The sequence below is a fragment of the Ascaphus truei genome, chromosome 1 (assembly GCF_040206685.1).
Source record: "Ascaphus truei isolate aAscTru1 chromosome 1, aAscTru1.hap1, whole genome shotgun sequence".
NCBI lineage: Eukaryota > Metazoa > Chordata > Amphibia > Anura > Ascaphidae > Ascaphus > Ascaphus truei.
This window is the reverse complement of record NC_134483.1, coordinates 445,828,185-445,853,027: the sequence shown is the minus strand read 5'-3', so window position 1 is coordinate 445,853,027 and position 24,843 is coordinate 445,828,185.

The following is a 24,843-nucleotide window of genomic DNA, read 5'->3' as shown; positions in this document are numbered from 1 at the left end:
AATAATTGTGTGACTGCCTCAAAAAAGCGATGGAGTCAGCAGACCCTGTTCGCAAGTCCTAACACTACCAGATAAAATACTAATATATCTGTATTACATAAGGTCTGCCTTGTCGTGGCTCGCAAGCTTACAATGCTTTGGCCAAAGGGTTAAACTAAATGACCCTTTTTCAAGAAAATATATAAGTATTTTAATGTGTATTTTTGTCATATTGGATGTAGCATTGGGCTTCTCTGTCATTTGTCAGAGATGATAACTTCAATATAACTCAACAGACACGTCAAATATGGTACACATGATGTTGCACAGCCAAATACACTACAGTACTTGTCAACATTGAAGAAGTCAAAGGTCCCTGAGGAGTCATCAATGATAACCATAAATCCATATATTTTGACAATCATGACATATAGATGTTGCAGACTTAATTGCTCCTGCTGATAATGCATCATATTGAATTATAATGCAGAATGTCAAAGAGTTTCCGTGAGATTTAATGGCAATGATAAAGCAGAATATCATAGAATTTCCCACCTTAACACAGAAGAAAAAATATCCTTTGCTACATCTGTATCCTTATGAATACAAAAACGTTCACTAAACACCTCATCATATCTCCACCAAGGAAGGCTGCTAAATTATTTAAATACCTCCCAACTAGTACTTATATATCTAAATAAACAAAAGGAAATATGCAGAACCTCTGCTACTAATTTCCAAAGTTTTAGGAACTACTTTCTTTTTATCCTCATCCCCATCTTTACATCCATCTTTGTTTTTCTCAGATTATTTAGTAATTTCTCTATACTGTACTCAGAAAGAGGGGTAACCAATTCCAGATACTCACGATTCTATATTTTTTCTTTAACATAGTTTGATTAACGTGCTCCAAAAGGGGCCAATGAAGAAATATATATATATTACTAATATTAGTATCAGAAATAGAAGCTTGATTTGACTCAGAACCAACTATAGCACTCAAAATACAATCGGACAGTTCACCAGCACTATTAAATGCTAAAGCTTGCAAATTAATGTTCACAGAGGAACATTATACATTTTCCAAACCCCTCTCCCCTTCCATGTTTATTAACGCTTCCAAACATACTAAATCCACCAAGCTCAAACATTCAAATTCCTCCAGCAATCTATGTGAACCAAGCCCCATCCTGCAGAGTCGTGTAGATCCAAACTTAATTAAAGTCAGATTCCCCCTTTCCTCTCATCATGGTTTTTTTAATCTTCTAAACAATTTATACAGATGTATCAGACAGTCTTCGGAGCCTAGGCTGAAAGAGCGTAAATCTATGGAACTGGAGAAAGTGTCTGCAGTGATCAAGCTACGTGGGGTCCTTATTTTCATTTTGAACCCCACATTATTGTTTCAGTGATCATTGGTCACGGTACCGAAATCAGTATATGTTGACACTGATTGCTAATTATGCTGGTATCTGTGAGCTGCTGCTGTTGGCTGCGATTGGTCGAGCACGCCCCCTTGCACAGAAAATTGTATGTGGATGCAGGGTTTAAATGCCACCTCTTTTCTTGTACAATGTATTCCCTGATGAAGTAAGCTTGATCTACGAAATGCGTAGGATTGATTTGTATGTATTTGGGCACTTGCCTTTATTATTCCAAGATCACTGTTAGTTCATATTGTGCCTGCAATATATTTGTATTTGATGTTAGTGCTGGTTGGTCTATTAATGTGACACGATCTAGTGACTCATCGGTCACCGCCATAGGCCCTTGGAGATTTTTGGCATACATTGAGGGTATTTAAAACCAGAGACAGCACATAAAACACAGACAAAGCTCAGTTTTAGCACATCCAGTGAAAATCAGACACGGTACAGTGCCTAAATATATATGTATAAATATCTATTAAGTAAAATGGTCTTTTAGTTTGACATTTTTGCCCAAAATTGTTGTAAGCCCCTGAGCCAACTTCATGGCAGACCACAATTCAGGGGTCCCTAACGCTAATATAAATTCTTAGTAACCTGTGTAATAACAGGAAGAATGATTTATAGTAAATCTGTCAATATTAGTTGCAAAGTTCTAAGTCTGATTGAAGCCTTTATTAACCTGTACATTACCAGGAAAATCACTCTGTATTAGAGTTGTCACAACCATCAATAGGAGCTTGTTAGGTGTCCAGTATATTTTACAATTGTGTTTCAGCTAGTCTTGGCTGTTTGGAGGGTGGCAACCTCCTACTTAATTGAAGCTCACCCCCTCCCACATTTAAATGGTTAAGGGCTCACTCCTTAGCATCTTCCACACAGGGGAACTTGTTTGCTTGCAGGATGGTTGTGACAACTCTAATACAGAGTGCTTTTCCTGGTAATGTACAAGTTAATAAAGGCTTCAATCAGACTTAGAACTTTGCAACTAATATTGACAGATTTACTATAAATCATTCTTCCTGTTATTACACAGGTTACTAAGAATTTATATTAGCGTTAGGGACCCCTGAATTGTGGTCTGCCGTGAAGTTGGCTCAGGGGCTTACAACAATTTTGGCCAAAAATGTCAAACTAAAAGACCATTTTACTTAATAGATATTTATACATATATATTTAGGCACTGTACCGTGTATGAGTTTCACTGGATGTGCTAAAACTGAGCTTTGTCTGTGTTTTATGTTCTGTCTCTGGTTTTAAATATATAATGCCATGCTCAGTAGCACTCCTCTGTGACACTCATATGCTTATATATATGTTGTGGTTATTTTGGGGGTTCAATAGGAGCTTGTTAGGTGTCCAGTATATTATACATTGAGGGTACTAAGCCCCTTAGGCAACAGTGTGGGAGTTATTTTACACTATAAGTGAGGCCATGAGTACTCCGGACCTCCACGAACCAGGAAGCAAGCTGCTGCTATACCCTCTGAGGTAATCCGGTAGCGGACCACTGGATAGGAGGACGTCTGAACACGAGGACGCCTGCATTAACCTGGTTTGGGAAAAAACGGCATCGGCCATCCACAAAGTGGGAGCCAGGTGTCTGCTGCAATGGTAACATGTACCCTAAACATGCCATGTTTTAAAGATTTAAAGTTTTGTACTGTAGTGCCCACGGTTATTCTAACACAAACCAGTGGCAATCACCAAAAAAGACCCAGGTACACCCAGGTACATGCTGGATACATGCCTTAAACTTGCCTTAAACTAGACCCAGCATTTCTGCATTGGTTAATGGCCCATCAGATTAACAGCGGGGGTCCCTGGCAGTCCCATTCAAACTGAATGGGACTGCCAGGGACCCCTGCTGTGTTAATCCTATGGGTCATTAGTCAATAAGAAATGCCTTAAACTTGCCTTAAACTAGCCAGGTTACACCCAACGCATACCCAGAATGTAACGGGCTAGTTTAAGGCAAGCTTTAGAATACTCGTGGTCTTATCTGTACATGCATTACTTACCTATTCGACCAAATCACATTGTACCAACCTTACTATACTATGAGAGCTGTGTGCTGTCTTTTTTCTTTTTTTGTTAGTCCCTGAGATGATCAGCAATCTTTATTGACCAGCAGCAGACTCTCAATTCATGTTTATGAGGTTATTTTGAACACATTTACGTTGTCACAGTTTGTATCTTAATTAGACCCTTGATACACTTGTTTATGAGAGCTATTACACTGTCTTACCACAGATAGTCTCTCTATATATATTTTGAGCTTACTTTAAGCAATATATCACTTTAAATAACTCCACTCAATTTGGTGCTTGGCTTTCTCTTTGTTCTACATCTGTATATGTTGATTTAAACTTCTACAAATGCATACATTTTCACATAAACTGCCACTTTCCTTGATTAATAACATCTTATGCATTTTCGACAAGCCATGAATTAATGTTTAACAATGTTCTTATGAATCTTTAGGTGGATGGACAATACCAAATGCATCCAACAGTGACATTTCCAAATGCAATATTTACTTAGTGGGCATCTGGGATTAGGAGCTATAGATCAACTATTAAAGCATTTCCAATTCCTTAGTTTATGAATGAATATTACATACCTGAGGAAAAGCCCAGCTTAACACACAATATCAGACATTGCCATACACATAAATCTTTCACAGCTAATAAAATCCTCTGCAGCATTTGCACTTGCATGACCCTATCTGTTAAATTTGGTGTCTGATACATTTATTTTATTATATATGCTAGCCATCACCAGCTGCTAAATTATATTGTGAAAAGATTACATTTACAGACTTTTAGTTTAAAATGGATTTTCATAAGTAATAGATTTAAGAAAAGAAAATAACTGAACAAAAACGTATTGTCCAAGTCATTAATAACTGACTTGAATTAAATCAGTTTATAATTTTATTGTAAACGGGAGGAACAAGAACAAGTTCCACATTTACATAACCTCATTATGCATACAGGTTTTACTTCAGTATAGGGAGTATGAATGCATTGCACTAGCCTATAAATCATTTTAGGAAAAAATCATATTAGGGAAAAAAACAACTTAAAACAACTTAAGGTTTCAGGGATTGTAAAGTCCAGGGAATTCGGACAGCATGAATGAATGAAACTGAAATATTACCACTGTGTGCATGTGGCTATAGAAAGTCATACAGAGAAACAAATATTCTATGTTTGAAACCATTTACATAAATACAATAGTCTGTTTCTGTATTACAGTACATGCAGGCAGCACATTATACAGCTAAGCAAATGGAGGATGGACACTCAATTGTTAATTTAAGAATAAATATAGGATTCAGGGCTCGTATTGAAAAACGAAAATCTTACTACAGTATATCCAAGTAAAAAGAACTATAACTAAATAAATTTTTACCCTCACTCACTCACTCACCCTTCCATGATTTGAGATATGTTTGATAACAGTAGTTTTCCTAATATAAATGTCACTATTGAACATACCAGTTAATAATTAATATACTGTACATAGTTTTTCGTTAGACAGTAATACCCGGACACATCAAAGTTTGTGATAGTGGGATTAATATCGCAGCCGGTAAAAAAAAAATAACGATTTATTATTACCACAATTTTACGATGTTATATATCAAGATTGTGGTAATAATTTACTGGGTGCGATATTTGGGCCAAATTTGCTCTGTGTGAATTACACTACCATTAATTACTCATTTATTACTGAATTGTGATCAAATTAATATTTCTATCATAGGCCTCTGTTTAGTATACCTTGGTAACCACAGGCATCAAGCGGTTAATGTTTTTTCGATCATAGACGTCTGTACTACTAGTTACTGTATAGTAACTAGTAGTACAGACGTCTATGATCGAAAAAACATTAACCGCTTGATGCCTGTGGTTACCAAGGTATACTAAAGGGACCAAAGGGGTTAATACTGTAAAAAATAATTGATAACACAGAAACATAATCCGCTTGCCTTATGTAGTTGTAGCAGTTAGGTGCATTAGGGGTACGGAATATAACACAAAAAGAAGAGGTGTTCTGTTCAATAGACAGATCTCTCTGTGTCAACAGCTGGCTCCGGAGCACCCGCACATGCGGACACTATAAGGGAATAGAGTCTCATTTAAAGGCCACCAGATAAACCAATGTAAGTATCTAACTAGTAAACTTTATGGTAGTGTTAGAAATCACTTTGACAATAGAGATTCACATAGGCAATGGTAACTGATTCTGCCTCAAAAAGAGAAATACTATATAGTGCCTCTTGGGCATGTATAGCAATACTGTGTGTAAAAACACAAATTACTAGCTGACGGACATTTACAGATACAGCGGCTGTTATCCGACCATTTATCAGGTATGTGCAGAGTTCCAGTGTATTTCACAAGCACCTTTAATTAGGTGTTGATAATTACTTCAAAAACACCCGCTCCAAGCTATGTATTATTCTATCTAGTGATATTCTATTTTGAAACCTTGTATAGGACAGACAGTTTAACTCATATGGTTATACCAGAGACTACTTGTTTAAGCAAACGGACTGCCCTATGTGAACATCTAAACAAGCACCTTTTACCCTGAGGGTATAGATAGCCACATTGACAATCAATGCATTTTTGTCAAATGTTTGTTTTTATGTAATTCTAATGTATATTATTTTGTGGTAAGTGGGCAGAAGATCGATGAAACTGCCGCTCCAATGTTACTCAGACTCACCAGGGTGATTGAATAAAATCAAACTTTATTTAAACTACATAAAACAGATACTCTGACGGACAAGACTGGGAGACCTCCTCCCACGCGTTTCAAGCAAGATTGCTCTTTCTCAAGAAATTCCTTGAGACCACTCTTGCTCAAAACGCATGGGAGGAGGTCTCCTAGTCTTGTCCGTCAGAGTATCTGTTTTATGTAGTTTAAATAAAGTTTGATTTTATTTAATCACCCTGGTGAGTCTGAGTAACATTGGAGCGGCTGTTGCATCGATCTTCTACCCACCTACTGCATACCTTAATTGTGGCCACGCAATGGAGGGATGCCAGTCACATCTTTAGGTGCTTCGCTATGCCAGGAGAGGAGGGGAACGGTATTCATCGTGAGTAATCAATTCCATACCGTTTTTTTTACTGTGTTACATGCAGCCATATCCACACACTGGACACGGGTCTGCACTCAGTCAACCCCTCACGCTTATGCATCCCATTCAGGCATTATCTCCACATGCTCCGCATATAATCACCTCACTGTGTAAGCTCATACAGCTTACACAGTGTGTTTGCCTTGAGCTATCAGACGGTCTCTACTGCATCTATTTTATTTTGTGGATGGTTTATTTTGGTTTATTTTAGGTTGCCCATTCATTGCCTTTGTGGGCATGGTTTACAACAGGGACTATCAATGGTTTTACTGTCTAATGTTTGTTTTTATTCATTGTAATGTAATATCTTTTATTTTGTGGGGGGTGGGGAGAGGTTAGGTTGCCCATTCATTGCCATAGTGGCACTCCTTGCCCCCATTGTGGGCATGGTATACCATAGTGACAATCAATGGGTTTATTGGCTAATGTTTGTTTTTATTTAATTGTAATGTGATATATTTTATTTTGTGGATGTTTCTTTTTTAGGTTGCCCATTTATTGCCATTGTGGCAATCCTTCTCCCCATTGTGAGCATAGCTTACCACAGTGAGATGAGGCATTTCTACGTAAATGGTATCAAATTCTAGAAAAGAGCTCTCATGACCTAATGGGTCTTATAATTAAACAATAAAAAAAACATCTGATCGAAATTGATGCTGCAGTAGATACAATCAAAGAAAAGATTGGTACTGTACATTAGCTGAAACAGCTTCCTTTAAGGAAAAGGATAAAATACTACAAGCTAAAATTGATAAAATAGAAAAAGAACTAATTTTAAATAAGGTGAAAAATTTCAAAAGAGACAAGGAGGACTATATTAATGGCCCACCTAGAAAACCAATTAAAAGAGTAATTTTTAAAAAAAAAAGTTCCAACGAAGAGACAAATCAAAAGATCCAGATGAGTGAATTGAGAAAGAGAAAGAAAAAGAGAAACAGTTAATATCAGAGAGATCAAGCCCAGAAAGAGCGAATTGGAGATCAAATGATAAAAAGTCCCCAGCAAAACAAGGGAAAGTATCCTCAAAGTCCTCTGATATATCAGGGATATATAAAGAGAAACCTCAAAAAAGAACTTACAGTCAGGATATCACTTTTGTAGGAGATTCAGACAGGGCACATAGAGCAGAAAAGAGAAGTAAGGACAGAGAATTTGTTTTCAAACAATAGATCCAGAATAGAAGATAGAGATTTTTTAGGGGAGGGGTCTTCCTCAAATCGGTTTCACCCACTGATGGAGAAAGACCCAAAATTAAGAAGAGGAAGATCAAAAGAAAGAGGGGGAGAAAGAAATCAAAAATATGCCAAAAAGATGACAAAATAAAGAATAATATTTTTAATTTAAGTTCAAAAGTTCTAACGCATTCTGAGGAAAGTCTAATTGCCAAGGGTCTTAAATTTGCCCCAACAGTGGGTCCTAATAATTTTGGACTTTTTATAGATGCCCAGAAATGTTTAAGAAAATTAACCATTAAAAGATTCTTTCAGAGTAAAGAGGTAGAAATCAAAACGACAGAAAACATATCTGCAAACGTTCGACCCATACATGATGTAAAGGAAACAGACACACAGCTGTATTTAAAACATTCAGGTCTTAAACTTCCATCAACATTCTATTCCAAACATGTAAAAGGGAAAAATGTAGAGGTGTTTTCTCAGTTGGTTTTGAAAGATTTTGAAGAGTTAACTAATAAAGAGCAAAAATGTCGCCATAATCTAAATAAAAATGAAAGGGAAGCCCTTAAAAATTTAACAGAGAACACGGATATAGTCATCAAACAGGCAGACAGGGGGGGGGAGTGGCCATTTTAAATAGATGTGATTATATAGAAGAATCTAACAGGATTTTAGAAGATGTCATGACTTATGAAAAACTGACAAAAGATCCAACTCATGAATTTCTGAAAAAGTTGAAGCTACTGTTAGATAAAGGTTAAATGTATGGAGTACTGTCAGAGCAAGAATATAATTTTCTGTGGAAAGAGAATCCTATAATACCAATATTTTACCATCTACCTAAACTACATAAGAGCCTAACTAACCCTCCAGGTAGACCTATTATAGCAGGTATCGATTCTTTAACATCAAATTTATCTGCATACATCGATGTATATCTCCAAAAATATGTACCTAATTTGAAATCACATTTAAAAGATACAACAGATATATTAAGAATATTGCAATGCCAAGAATGGAATAATGACTATTTCTTGGTAACAGGGGATGTGACCTCCCTATATACATCGATACATAACATTCAGGGTTTTGAAGCTATAGATAGAGTATTAGCAGAAGATAAGGATCTGTCTCAAGAACACGCAAATTGTATTTTGGATGGTATCCTTTTTATTTTGAAACATATTTATTTTTGGTTTCAGGATACTTTTTATTTACAAAAGCGTGGAACCGCCATGGGTACCAAATTCGCAGAATTGTAACAGATAAACAAAAGACACCCTGTGGGCAGCACTCGTTGTATGCAAATATGAATTGGTGATAGATTTAAAATTAAAATGCTTTAATAGTATAACTTAAAATTCACTGATGGTAGTTTGATAGTCCACAATGTAATAAAGACTCTGATAGTGGGGAGTACCCTCAGTGAAGGGTTAAAGCAAGCCTAGCTATAGAAAAATAGATTTGATAGGCAATGTGTTATTTAATAGTGTGCACAAGAGCTCACAAAGTGTGGTGCTTGGCTCTGGGGCACGGATCTAGTCCGTATCCAGTTATAGCCCCCTTGTATAAATGTGCCACTTAAACATGCTTAATGATACCTTTATTACATTGTGGACTATCAAACTACCATCAGTGAGTTTTCACTTTATTGTCACCCATTGTGCATAGCACATTGGTATATACCTTTGCATGGGTAGTTCTCCGTCACCTGTATTTATTTTACAGGCTTTTTAACCTTGTCATTGCTGAACTAGGGGGTTGACTATTCAGTCCTTGATTGTTTATCTCTGCTAATTAGCAGTTAGGTGGGTACTCCACCTCTACCCCTAGATCTCAGTTATAGTATTGTATATATTTTTGTCTGTTTTTTGTATTTTGTCACCACAGTCAGTTGTCCATTCTTTCAACAATTTTGACATTTATTTTAAATTATACTATTAAAGCATTTTAATTTTAAATCTATCACCAATTCATATTTGCATACAACGAGTGCTGCCCACAGGGTGTCTTTTGTTTATCTGTTACAATTCTGCTCCTTCCAGTTATTGCACCGTTGTCGATTCTTTTTGATTAGAGGCTGATGCGAGGGTTTCTACCCCTTTCCCCTTCCCCATTGTTGTAGTACCAAATTCGCACCCAGCTATGCTAATCTATTCATGGGAATATGGGAAGAAGACTATATTTGGTCTATTCCTGAGCTGGGTGCGAATTTGGTCCTATGGCGGAGATTTATCGATGATGTATTTTTTGTTTGGAGAGGTGAGGAATCTAGTCTTCTAAGGTTTATTGAATATATTAATGATAATGATTCCAACTTGAAATTCACTTGCAATTACAGTAAAAATGTTGTCAACTTTCTTGATTTGACAATTTTGGTGGAAGAAGGATGTATTAAAACCAAAACCTTCTATAAAGAAGTTGACAGCAACAACTATATCTTACCCTCCAGTTGTCACCACCCTAGCTGGCTAAGCAATGTGCCATATGGTCAGTTTAGGAGGGTTAGATGAAACTGCACAGATCTAAACACCTTTGAGGAACAATAAAAAATATTGGAAAATAGATTCTTGGACAGAAGATATGATTCCTGTAATATAAAAAATGCCTTTCCTAAAGCCAAAAATCTAGACAGAAAAGATTTGTTAAAAAGTGAGACACAAACCAACAACAACAAAAAAAAATCAGAATAACAAGGAAAAATTAAGTTTTTCATTTTTGACAAACTTTAATAAAGATTCCAATAAAATTGTTTAAATCATAAGAAAACACTGGCATATTGTCAGGAATGATATGTTGTTGGCAGATATAGTACCTGAAGTGCCATCGGTTATATTTAGAAGGGCTAACAATTTGAAGAATCGATTGGCACCAAGTTCTCTCCCTAAAATAAAGGAAAATGGAAAAAATTGGTTACCTAAAATGAAAGGGTTTTTTGGGTGTACGGTATGCAAAGCCTGCAAATGTAAGACAACTGATAAATTTACATTTGTTTCACATGTAACAAAAGAACAGTATTCTATCAAACAACATGTCACCTGCAAAACTGACCATGTTATCTACATGATTACCTGTCCGTGTGGACTTCAATACATTGGCAAAACATCAAGAGATGTAAGAGTTAGAATTTTAGAACACCTGGGCAATATAAGAAGAGGGGTAACTACCCATCTTCTATCTGAACATTTTATTAATTACCATCAAGGTAATACTACAGAACTTACATTCACGGTTTTGGAACATGTATTACCTCATTGGAGGGGAGGGGACCGCAATATTCTATTAACCAAAAGGGAGACATACTGGATTTTTATTATGAAAACTTTAACTCCCAGGGGATTGAATGTTGATATCGAATTTGGAGTTTTTCTTTGAAATCATCTTATACCCCATATTGTATTATTGTATTAAAGTATTTGCGTAGAACTATAGGAATATATATATATATATATATATATATATATATATATATATATATATATATATATATATACTAATTTTGGTATTATGTAATATTCTATGAATACTAATTATGTTTTTCCTGACTCTTTTCCGAGATAAACCACAATCGTCGTTAATAAAGTTAGAATGTATTTCAGTTTTAGTTAGATATATGGTATATGTGCTTTTTAGAAATGTCCAATATATTTTAAATAGGTTTTAAATATGTTTTAATTTGTTTCTAATTTGTCATATGCCCAGTGTGGCAATTTAATTATTATTCATTATGTGATTACTTGCCCACTATATTCCGCATACTCTATTCCACCCACTTCATCTACTTTCAATATGTTGTACCTTGTAATAAAAAATGCCGCTTGACTTAGCAAGCGAGAAAGACCCCTATACAACTAGCACTCAAGGACAGAACGGTATAGTAAAATGAATAATAACTTTAATTAATGTATACAAAAAAGAGTGAGGTAAACATACAACACCAAAGTTTAATGATTCAAAGTAGTATTAAATCGAATATTGAGTTAATATAAACCACCTCCAAGATATTGGGGGTGGAAGATAAGGACTATAGGGCTCTGGCAGCATGCAATGAATGCAAGTGGTGCCTCAGGGGGAGAGGGGAGGAGTGGTATATCAATAAATATATCCACAAAAGATGTAGTGTGTGAGGATAGAGTGTAGTGAATATATGTACTCCTCACACGTCCCAATCTACCCTGAAAAAAATTGTCATTCCACGGTATACCACACAGGTGATAAACAGCAACTGCAAGAGGATCCTATAATAGCTACCTCTAGCTAATAGGGCCAGATGTTAAACACCCTAAATGATATAAATGAGCTGATTATAGCCTGATAAAGTGGATGCTAATGGCTGATAGCAGCCATGCGCACAGTGATTCCACCAATGGTAGTGACTGAAGCCTAAAAGTCCAAATTCGCAACGCAGATAAAATATAAGTGATTTACATGAACTAGACTACTATATAGCTAGGATAAGATACTGTAGAGTGGAGACCCTGAATACATTATATACGTGGTTCACTGAAACAGGGAATCCATTCAAACAGAATGACAGTGGTAATGTCATATATCTTAATACCAGAGTCAGATGAGCGCAGTGTGTAATGCAAAGCACTGCTGCTCAGGTACTCAGTGAAGGCAAAGGTCTTAATAGCTGTTATGTTGTATGTAGTTTATACGGAGTACAGTGCACAGAGATTCCTATACATACGAGTACAATAAAATTAACACAGTGTAGTAGGTAACTGGTTTATAAAAGGAGTATCCCATGATAGGAATTGATCACACCGCTTGCATATGTAAATTGCTGTATACAGAGTTCCAGTGTATTTCACAAGCACCTTTAATTAGGTGTTGATAATTACTCCAAAAACACCCTCTCCAAGCTATGTATTATTCTATCTAGTGATACTCTATTTTGAAACCTTGTATAGGACAGACAGTTTAACTCATATGGTTATACCAGAGACTACTTGTTTAAGCAAACGGACTGCCCTATGTGAACATCTAAACAAGCACCTTTTACCCTGAGGGTATAGATAGCCACATTGACAATCAATGCATTTTTGTCAAATGTTTGTTTTTATGTAATTCTAATGTATTTTATTTTGTGGTAGGTGGGTAGAAGATCGATGCAATAGCTGCTCCAATGTTACTCAGACTCACCAGGGTGATTGAATAAAATCAAACTTTATTTAAACTACATAAAACAGATACTCTGACGGACAAGACTAGGAGACCTCCTCCCACGCGTTTCGAGCAAGATTGCTCTTTCTCAAGAAATTCCTTGAGAGCAATCTTGCTCGAAACGCGTGGGTGGAGGTCTCCTAGTCTGCTTTTTTATTTTGTGGATGGTTTATTTTGGTTTATTTTAGGTTGCCCATTCATTGCCTTTGTGGGCATGGTTTACAACAGGGACTATCAATGGTTTTATTGTCTAATGTTTGTTTTTATTCATTGTAATGTAATATCTTTTATTTTGTGGGGGGTGGGGAGAGGTTAGGTTGCCCATTCATTGCCATAGTGGCACTCCTTGCCCCCATTGTGGGCATGGTATACCATAGTGACAATCAATGGGTTTATTGGCTAATGTTTGTTTTTATTTCATTGTAATGTGAAATATTTTATTTTGTGGATGTTTCTTATTTAGGTTGCCCATTTATTGCCATTGTGGCAATCCTTGTCCCCATTGTGAGCATAGCTTACCACAGTGACAATCAATGGGTAGAGGGGGTGGGTTATATGGGTATTTCCCCAGGGAGGGTAGTTAGGCCTCCCAGGTGGGTGGCGGGAGGGGTGTTAAAACCTTAATAAACCATAGCTGTTAATAACCGCTAAGTTGCTTAAGGGGTTACAGGCCAATAGTTTTTATTTTTTATTTTACTGTCGGTGCCCAGTGAAGATGCGGAGAATACGGATGGCCTTGATCCTGGCAGGGGTAAGTAAAACTTTAAATTACTATATGCTGGCTGGGTAATAATCCAAAAAATAGTACCAGCACTCTCTGTCTCACAGCTACAGATATAAGCGAATACCAGTGTAGGGCAAATGAATAATTTAATGACACTAATAATAAACTGAAAATATATCAACAATAGCCAATACGCCAATGCAAGAATAAATATCACCATAGAGGAAATGAAAATATAGGGGGTAGAGGGGAAAGAAGGAGAAGGGGAAAAAAACACAAAAGAAAAGCAAAAAATCACAAAAATGGAAAAAGGAAAGCAAACTAGGGGGGCGACGTTTCGAGGGGTGACCTCTTCATCTGGCCCATTCCCCCTGGTCCCAAAGGGTCCCAGAGGTACTTCCCTAAGCCTTCCCTCCCCACTGTCAAATGATCCCACACTCAGCTAATGATATAAATCTAAAGTCTAAAGAGGGCAAATCACATAAGCAGATATCAAATATCAACCACTGAATGTAGATACAAGAATATTGTGAAAGACACAGAACATATGCAGATATCAGATATCAATCAGTGAACAAGTATAAGCAAACCCTCTTCCTGGTGCCTTGTCAAGTTCTTAGGTTGCCCATTCATTGCCATAATGGCACTCCTTGCACCCATTGTGGGCATGGTATACCATAGTGACAATCAATGGGTTTATTGGCTAATGTTTGTTTTTATTTAATTGTAATTGAAATATTTTATTTTGTGGATGTTTCTTATTTAGGTTGCCCATTTATTGCCATTGTGGCAATCCTTGTCCCCATTGTGAGCATAGCTTACCACAGTGACAATCAATGGGTAGAGGGGGTGGGTTATATGGTTATTTCCCCAGGGAGGGTAGTTAGGCCTCCCAGGTGGGTGGCGGGAGGGGTGTTAAACCTTAATAAACCATAGCTGTTAATAACCGCTAAGTTGCTTAAGGGGTTACAGGCCAATAGTTTTTATTTTTTTATTTTACTGTCGGTGCCCAGTGAAGATGCGGAGAATACGGATGGCCTTGATCCTGGCAGGGGTAAGTACAACTTTAAATTACTATATGCTGGCTGGGTAATGTTTTATTTTTAATAGGAAAATGTGCTATTATCTTGATCTGGATAATATAGCTTTTGTAAATATAGAAAGACCGCACTCAAACTTGAAAAAAGATAGCAAAAATACGGGCGGGGGATGTGCGCCACCCGGGAGGTTAGCAAAGTACCAAAAGAAAAGTGCAAGGATGTACTAGGAAAGAAATCACTTAATGGTGCACGTGTAGTAATTACGTGTAGTAATAGTAACGATAGTAATAATAATAATGATAATAATAAGAATACTTATAATGAAATCTTCAAACTTTAATCAGAAAATGGAAAATAAAATAAGGAATGTTTATTTAAATGTTGCCCCTTGTAATGGGTGCTCGCCACAAACTGGACTGAACCGTGAGGCTGAGGTGGGGATATATAAACACCAAACTGGAGCCACAAAGTTGCGTCCAGAATGCAGATTTGTAGTCGTGGGTATCCGGGTCAGGGCTGGAGAAGTAAGGAACGTAGATAGACTCACCGTGGTCAGAGGTAGGAGAGGGTATGGATTATTGGGGTCACTAGCCATGGTTGAGGGTTGGAGAGAGAAGGTTGGTCATAGACAATAGACAGGGTTCAGGTAAGGAACTGCAAGACAAGGTACAGCAAAGCAAGGCAAAACAAGGCACTGTAAGGCAGGGAAGGATAAGGCAAAACAGTGTGCTTGCGACCAGCATGACATCACATGTTAAATGCTACTATGCTCAGCCGATTTGCAGAGGCAATCGCTGAGCCTATAAAGGAGGAACAGTCAATAGCTGAACGGCTGCACAGCAGAAGCTGATTCTAGAATCAGAGACCTGATTAGTTGCTGGGCGGGGTCTGCACGCGCAGGCACTGATGAGATATCAGCTGCAGCAAGGTCTGGATTAAACTCGGGGGTGAAGCCTGCAGCTGATGCTGACATCCCAGGGGTGGAGCCTGCACCCGATCCTCAAACTCCTCATGAGTCACTCTAAAATAGAGTATTCCTAGTAATGCTCTCTAGTGGTACATCACTAGTGTGAACAAATGTACTGATGTGTACCATTGATTCTCATAAAATTTCCACAGACACAATTTTATGAGAAACAGTGGTACACATCAGTACATTTGTTCACACTATTGATGTACCACTAGAGAGCATTACCAGGTACACTCTATTCTAGAGTGACTATTTTAATTTGCTGATTAAAGTTTGAAGATTTTTTATTATTATTATTATTAGTATTATTATTATTACAATTACTATTGTTTCTATAACGATGAATATATTCAGGCTGTTGTGCACCATTAAGAGATTTCTTTCTTCGTACATCCTTGTACTTTTCTTTTGGTAATAGAGCTTTTGCCCATTACTATACTGTATGTTTTGGGGAGGGGGTTGTTGAGGGTAGAGGGTGTGGGTAGTAGAGTTCCTAATCATTGCCATTGGGGTTATTTGTGCTCCCATTGAGGACATAACCACAGTGGCAATCTGTCAGGATCCATGATCCGTAACGCGCTCGGTGCACTCATCACTTACACCAACATGTGATCGAGTCCCCCGCTCCTTCCGTCATCCATAGCGCTTCTCTCCCTTCTCCTGGGACCAGCCGCCATGCTAAGAGCATGCGTGCATCCCGCGCGGATGTTAATACCACTCTTTCCGGTCCCGCCTCCAGACTCCGCCCACGCAACAACATCATCAGTGCGCAGGGCTCACACGTGGCGCGTGTTATCTTTCAGCTTCTGGGATCCTCCCCACACCTGTATCCTGCACCTTATCCTCCTATCACGGTCAGTTTTACTGATGCACCTCCTCCAGTCTGTTACCCCATTTGTTCCTGTCTCCTATATATGCTCAGCCGTCCCACTGGCAAATCAGCTGAGCATAAACCTTCCTGCTCACTGCTACCCTTGCCTCCACAGTCTTGTCTTGTACTCTGGTTCCTAGTTCCTCTGTTTCTGACCACGGATAAGTACCTTCAATGATCGGCACCTCTCCAACCCTGACCTAGGCAAGTATCTCTGAGCATCCATACCTCTCCAACCCCGACCCGGCTACTTCGAACTATCTACACTCCAGACACGCCCATGTGGCTGTGGGTTGGTGTTCTATATCTATTCCCACCTCAGCCTCACGGTCACACCTTGTTTGTGGTGAGCATTCCATTACACAATCAATAGGTGTGTTGGCTAGTATTTTTTGTTGAATTGTATTTTAATGTTTAATTTATTTCCTGTGTGTATTTTTTGTTTTTTGCAAATGGGCAAAAGCGTTAATAGCAAATTGCTACTAGTATGTTTGACCATTTGTGTGTGTGGTGATGGGCTTAGAGGGGGTAAGGGATAGGGGTATTTGCCCCGAGGTGGGTGGTTAGGCCTACCGGGGGGGGGGTTGTGAGAGGGGTTATCCTCTGGATTATCTTAACGGTTACAACTGCAAAAGTAATTAAGGGGTTAACCCATCCTGAAACCATCCTGGGAGACCCAACCACCCTCCCCGGGACAACTACAGTACACCCTTCACCCACCCCATTAAAACACCATTAACCCCTTAATTACCTTAGTTGTATTAACAGCTAATGTATTTAAGGGGTACTCATGTTTTAATGGTTGATATCGGCCCTTACATGAGGAGGACACCTTCATCTTGGCAGGGGTAAGTAAAACATTTATTAATTTAATTTGTTTTGTATTTTACTATATTTGAATGGGCAAAAGTGCTACTAGCCATATTTGGCTACCATTCCTTTATGGGGGGAGTTTGGGGGTTATTGGGGGTAGAAGGGGTGGGTGAAGGGGGTAGTTGCCCCAGGGTTGGTGGTTAGGCTTCTTGAATGGTTAGGAGGGGAAGAGGTTAACACTTCATTACCTTAGTGGTAGTAACCTCTAAAGTAATTAAGCAGTTAACGCCTCCTGCAACCTTCACGGTAGGCCTAGTCACCCAACCTAGGGCAACTACCTCCTTAAACCACCCCCCAACAAACCAGGTTGTTTGGTTTAACCCTTCATTACCTTAGCAGCTAGCCCCTAATGTAAGGAAGCTGCTTTTATATTATTTTAATGGCATAGTATTGAAGCAGGGGGTCTCTGGAGCTAACCCACATTAATTTAAGCCCTGGAGACACCCTGCTTCCCGAGATACAGGCCTGTGTAATGTGATCATTTTAAAAAGACCTGGATACTGGCACCCAATACCAGGGCCTGTAACTGGGGAAGCAAGGGGTCCCTGGGGTGGAAATTAATGCAGTTCAGGTCCGGAGACCCTAATTCAATAATAAGTTATTAAAATAAAGTAAAGCCGCACCATTGTCTTTTAGAGGTGCGCAGAGACAGTGACTGATTATGTCTACTTTCACTGCTCATATCTTTCAGACTGATGCAGTCCGATAAAATAGCGGGAGTCTCATTCAGAAGCAAGGACCCCACTGTGTTAATCCTGATGGGCAAATCCCCCCTGCCAAATACTGTGCCACGAAATATCAACTTTAGTCCTTGTTTCACTAGTACATATGTTGCGACAGGTTAGAGATACAAATGGCTGCATCTGTTGATATTTGATATTACATCATAGGCGAAGATATTCATTGTGCCACCTGCCGGTCAAATATACTGAACTGCAGTAACATACCTGTAAATAACCGCACAAATAATTATTCCAACTGACAATAGCCAAGCTGTAGACGAGCATCTGCTTGGTCGTCAAGGAGGCGCGGAGGTGTTCAAGCGGATATCATCTCGAACCTCCTTGTGGTCACAGTCTTCCTACATCTGCATAAGGCCTGTGCCATCAGTTTAATGTTCCTTGTGGAGCACATCTGAGATACCTGTGAGATATGCTAATAACTAGATTATCTATGTGTGAATAGTGAGCAGCTCAAAAGTGACATTGACGCTACCCATCAGCTGGTTTATTTCACACTTCTTGACCTAGAAAAGCATTGCTTATGGGTTCTAGTTCTGTTGTGTTGTACAATATTCCAGTCATTAGGTTGATGACCTAAGCTTATCAACTCTATATAGGTGATATAGAAATTATTTTAGCAAGTGTGGGATATATATATATATATATATATATATATATATATATATATATATATATATATATATATATATATATATATATATATATATATATATATATATACAGTGCTCGACAAATACGGTCGCCAGGTCGCCAGGGGCAACAAGATTTGGTCTCCTGGCGACTCAGCCTCATGGCCGCGCAGCGCACGCGGTTCTATGCTTGTGTAAAAAAAAAAAAAAAAAAAAAAATTTTTTTCAAAATCCTTCTTTCTGATTGGTTTGACGGGACTTGGCGCGATGCAAGGTTTTTTTTTTTTTGCCTGCTCCAGGCTCTATATAAGATTACGCACATGAATCATCCTTGATTTTGTATTCTGCTTGAAGGTTAGTACACCATTGCCTCACTGACACCCCCCCCTTCCCTCCCCCCCAGCCCGGCATCGATCCCAATCAGGAGCCCACGCACCGAAGCAGCATCACTGACCCTCCCCTCCCCTCCCTCCTCCCCAGCCCGGCATCGATCACAAGCAGGAGCCCACGCACCGAAGCAGCATCACTGACCCCCCCCCACCCCCCCCCCCACCGATCACAATCAGGAGCCCAAGCAGCATCACTGACCCCCCCACCCGGCATCGATCACAAGCAGGAGCCCACGCACCGAAGCAGCATCACTGACCCCCCCCACCCCCCCCCCACCGATCACAATCAGGAGCCCAAGCAGCATCACTGACCCCCCCACCCGGCATCGATCACAATCAGGAGCCCAAGCAGCATCACTGATCCCACCCCCTCCCCCCCGGCATCGATCACAATCAGGAACCCAAGCAGCATCACTGATCCCACCCCCTCCCCCCCGGCATCGATCACAATCAGGAGCCCAAGCAGCATCACTGACCCCACCCCCTCCCCCCCGGCATCGATCACAATCAGGAGCCCAAGCAGCATCACTGATCCCACCCCCTCCCCCCCGGCATCGATCACAATCAGGAGCCCAAGCAGCATCACTGACCCCACCCAAGCGCACGCGGTTCTATGCTTGTATAAAAAAAAAATATTTTTTTTTTGCCTGCTCCAGGCTCTATATAAGCCCACGCACACGAATCATCCTTGATTTTGTTTTCTGCTTGAAGGTTAGTCACCATTGCCTCACTGACACCCCCCCTCCCCCTCCCCCCCCAGCCCGGCATCGATCACAAGCAGGAACCCAAGCAGCATCACTGATCCCACCCCCTCCCCCCCGGCATCGATCACAATCAGGAACCCAAGCAGCATCACTGATCCCACCCCCTCCCCCCCGGCATCGATCACAATCAGGAGCCCAAGCAGCATCACTGATCCCACCCCCTCCCCCCCGGCATCGATCACAATCAGGAGCCCAAGCAGCATCACTGATCCCACCCCCTCCCCCCCGGCATCGATCACAATCAGGAACCCAAGCAGCATCACTGATCCCACCCCCTCCCCCCCGGCATCGATCACAATCAGGAACCCAAGCAGCATCACTGATCCCACCCCCTCCCCCCCGGCATCGATCACAATCAGGAGCCCAAGCAGCATCACTGATCCCACCCCCTCCCCCCCGGCATCGATCACAATCAGGAACCCAAGCAGCATCACTGATCCCACCCCCTCCCCCCCGGCATCGATCACAATCAGGAACCCAAGCAGCATCACTGATCCCACCCCCTCCCCCCCGGCATCGATCACAATCAGGAGCCCAAGCAGCATCACTGATCCCACCCCCTCCCCCCCGGCATCGATCACAATCAGGAACCCAAGCAGCATCACTGATCCCACCCCCTCCCCCCCGGCATCGATCACAATCAGGAGCCCAAGCAGCATCACTGACCCCACCCAAGCGCACGCGGTTCTATGCTTGTATAAAAAAAAAAAATTTTTTTTTTGCCTGCTCCAGGCTCTATATAAGCCCACGCACACGAATCATCCTTGATTTTGTTTTCTGCTTGAAGGTTAGTACACCATTGCCTCACTGACATCACCCCCCCCCCCCCCAGCCCGGCATCGATCCGAATCAGGAGCCCACGCTCCAAAGCAGCATCACTGACCCTCCCCCAGCCCTGCACCGATTCCCCCAGCAGCCCCATGATGTCACAGCTGCTGACACCTGCTGCTGTGGGGGGTAGGGGGGGGGCTGTGTGCTGTGAGCACCTGCTGCTGTGGGGGGTAGGGGGGGGGGCTGTGTGCTGTGAGGGTGCAGTGTGCAGTGAGGGTGCAGTGTGCTGTGAGGGTGCAGTGTGCTGTGAGTGCGTGCTGTGAGGGTGTGCAGTGAGTGCAGTGTGCCGTGAGAGTGCAGTGTGCTGTGAGTGCGTGGTGTGCTGTGAGTGCGTGGTGTGCTGTGTGCTGTGAGTGCGTGCAGTGTGCTGTGAGTGCGTGCAGTGTGCTGTGAGTGCGTGCAGTGTGCTGTGAGGGCGTGCAGTGTGCTGTGAGGGCGTGCAGTGTGCTGTGAGGGCGTGCAGTGTGCTGTGAGTGCGTGCAGTGTGCTGTGAGTGCGTGCAGTGTGCTGTGAGGGTGTGCAGTGTGCTGTGAGGGTGTGCTGTGAGTGCAGTGTGCTGTGTGCAGTGAGGGTGTGGTGTGCAGTGTGCCGTGTGTGCAAAATAAAAGCGGTGTTTTTTTCCTCCCGAAAATTAAATTAGACGGCAAAGGGTTAATTGCATCCCGCGGCCTCCCATACGGAGCCCCACTAGCTTGTGCCTCCATACTGTCCCCCCTGTCGTATGCCTCCATATGCCCCCCCTGTCTTGTGCCCACATGCGGCCCCCCCCTGGCCCGCCTTGCGTCCAACATTAAATGTACTTTTAAAAAGATCATGTACAGTATGATCTTCCACATTTTCTCTTTTCTATCCCTTTAAAATCTGTTAAAGTGTTACAAACAAATACAGTACTTCCTAAACACAAAGCCCAGTGTGGTATGAAGAGTAGATGGTGGGATATCCTGCCCCATAGATGCCCTGTTCTGTGTTCTCCTTATACTATTCCAGTGTTGACCACTATTAGTACAATGATGTTGGGCTTGATAGGCTCATTTACTCTGACGTAGCAAATCTACAGTCCACAAATTATTAAGGGGAGCAACAATAAAAATAGTGTTTTAGTTGCTTCAACCCACTAATTAAATGTAGTTTCCTTCTCATAAAATAGAGGAATTAGACTGCTCTCTTTGATAATTACGTCCTATGTAAATAGTTCCTCATTAAACAGAGCCTTAAATGTTTAGGAATGCTTCGCTTACTTACCATACATAGTGTGTGTGTGTGCGTGAGTGTGATGGGGGGTGGGGGTAGGGGCGAGATGGCCGATGGTTGGGGTTCACCAGAACAGCAAAATATAATTGTTACCTAAGCAAAAAAAAGTTAAAACACTGCTGTAACGGAGCACAAACATTTGGAGCTGCTCCCACTCCCTCTCGTACCTCTCTTAACATGACCCCGTTGACATGGAGAATGACGTGTGACGTCACACTGCATTTGACGCAGTGTTGCCATGGAGATACGTCGCAGCAACTGTTCTGAATCCTGGTGAGTTGCACAGGCCTCACGCCATCATCAGACATTTAATTTAAATGCCTCGGGGAAGAGCGCGGGGCCTCTGCAACCGCCCGCCCCCAGCCCAAAACAATCCAGCGCACCCCACTTTGCGCACCGCTGCTATGATTTCTGTTCTGAGCTCACACAGACTTCACATGTACTTTACCTAACTCCTTTTGAAAACCCATCATAGGCTACTATAAATTCAAACAAGTAGTCAGCTGTATGGTATACACATAATAATGTAATGAGGCTTTAAAACCATGTCTAACCTGCTTTGTTCCAGATCTGACTAGAAAGCTTCACACAGGAGACCTCAGAATCCCCCCCCCTAACTCAGTCAGGTAGGGAACGCCTGCACTTGTGTGTATTTGCTGACAGTAATGCTTGAATCTTCTCTTGGGATTGTTAATCACTTATACTACAGTATTCGCAAACACTGGGGATAAGCTCACACACCCACCACACCACACCACATGCTAAGGCTGCGGACATGGTGCCGCTGAGCGCACTAAGCGCGTTCAATGTAATGAAAGAAAATGAGGACGGCCATGCTTGCACGCCGCTCACAAAAGCTCAGCGCTTGGAGGCAAAATTTTTTTATTTCCAAGCGCTGAGCATGCACGCGTGACCATACTGTGACCAATCAGCGTGGAGGGAGGGGGTGGGAGACTGCACCCACTGAATCGTCTAATCTGATCTTGCACATACAACTTTGCTATATAGATTCAACATGCCTTAACTAAATGTCGTGATTTCTTTATTTCTGGGTGGAGGATTGGAGGGTATTTTGAGCGTTTACTGTCATTTATATTGCATGGTAACAAGCTTTACACTCTGCTGTTACACGCCGATCAAGTACTCTGGAGGGGGGAGGAGGCAAAAAGCTGCTGTGATCTGATCCCTATTTTCTGGCTTCTCAAAGATAGGCTGCATGGCAGTAATATGGTTTTATTGCATGGAAACATGTCTGGGGTTGTTGCACAAGCATTGGGAGTCAGAATGGACACACACACACACACACACCATCCAGCCCGCCCAATACCTTGTAACCACGCACCACCACTCCTGCTCTCCAATTTTAGCAGGACAGACACTCACTCATGATTGGAGCGGTGGCGATGCTCGTAGCCATCAGCGTGCTCAATGGCACCGTGAACGAAGCCCAGCGCTGCGCTTATAGTTACTGCTACAGCGAATCAACCGCATGATGCGATTCAGAAATGGGAGCCATCTGATTTATCTGCGGAGGACGGGGAGGAAAAATTGTTCTCTTCAAACTATTCAGTGCATCAATAAAAGTTAAATTGTGGATTGAGTGCTGCAGGTTCAAGGTGTAGGAAACACCCACTTTGCTCACAAACAGGAGGCGCGAGGCGTTACACACCAACAGCAAGTGTGCTGCCAATGACATCACACGCATTAACAAATGGAACGAAGTAAAGTGACAGATACTCGGGTCAAGAACAGATTCCACTGATTGCCTATTTGAATGGAGTTTTTTTTATTGCACAACAGTCCACAAACTGCCGGCCTATGCACAGGAACAAAGATTGTGCAGAAATTGAATATATTAAAAATCAAATACACTTTGTGGTTTTTTTTCCTGCATTTGTGTTTAATACACTGCACTGGCGTTCCACCTGTTGTCAATTTTTATATCTTTTTAAATCGAAAGATGTTTGGCTTCGTCTTAGGTGTCTGCCTGCGTTCATCTGTCTGCACTCATCTGCCTGTACTTATTGTTTCTGCAAGTAAGTGTTGCATACAGTATACTGACATCCCACCGGTTGTCAATTAATCCATCTTTACTAATTGAACAATCTCTTTTTCTTTAGGTGTCTGCCTTCCAGCACTCACTGTCTGCCTGCGAGTGCCTACCATCTGCCTTCCAGCACCCACCGTCTGCCTTCCAGCACCCACCGTCTGCCTGCCAGTGCCTACCATCTGCCTTCCAGCACCCACCGTCTGCCTTCCAGCACCCACCGTCTGCCTGCCAGTGCCTACCATCTGCCTTCCAGCACCCACCGTCTGCCTTCCAGCACCCACCGTCTGCCTTCCAGCACCCACCGTCTGCCTTCCAGCACCCACCGTCTGCCTTCCAGCACCCACAGTCTGCATGCACAGATTTTGTCTGCAAGTAAGTGTTTCATACAGTATACTGACTTCCCACCGGTTGTCAATTAATCCATCTTTACTAATTGAACAATCTCTTTTTCTTTAGGTGTCTGCCTTCCAGCACTCACTGTCTGCCTGCGAGTGCCTACCATCTGCCTTCCAGCACCCACCGTCTGCCTTCCAGCACCCACCGTCTGCCTTCCAGCACCCACCGTCTGCCTTCCAGCACCCACCGTCTGCCTGCACAGATTTTGTCTGCAAGTAAGTGTTGCATACAGTATACTGACTTCCCACCGGTTGTCAATTAATCCATCTTTACTAATTGAACAATCTCTTTTTCTTTAGGTGTCTGCCTTCCAGCACTCACTGTCTGCCTGCCAGTGCCTACCATCTGCCTGCCAGTGCCTACCATCTGCCTTCCAGCACCCACCGTCTGCCTTCCAGCACCCA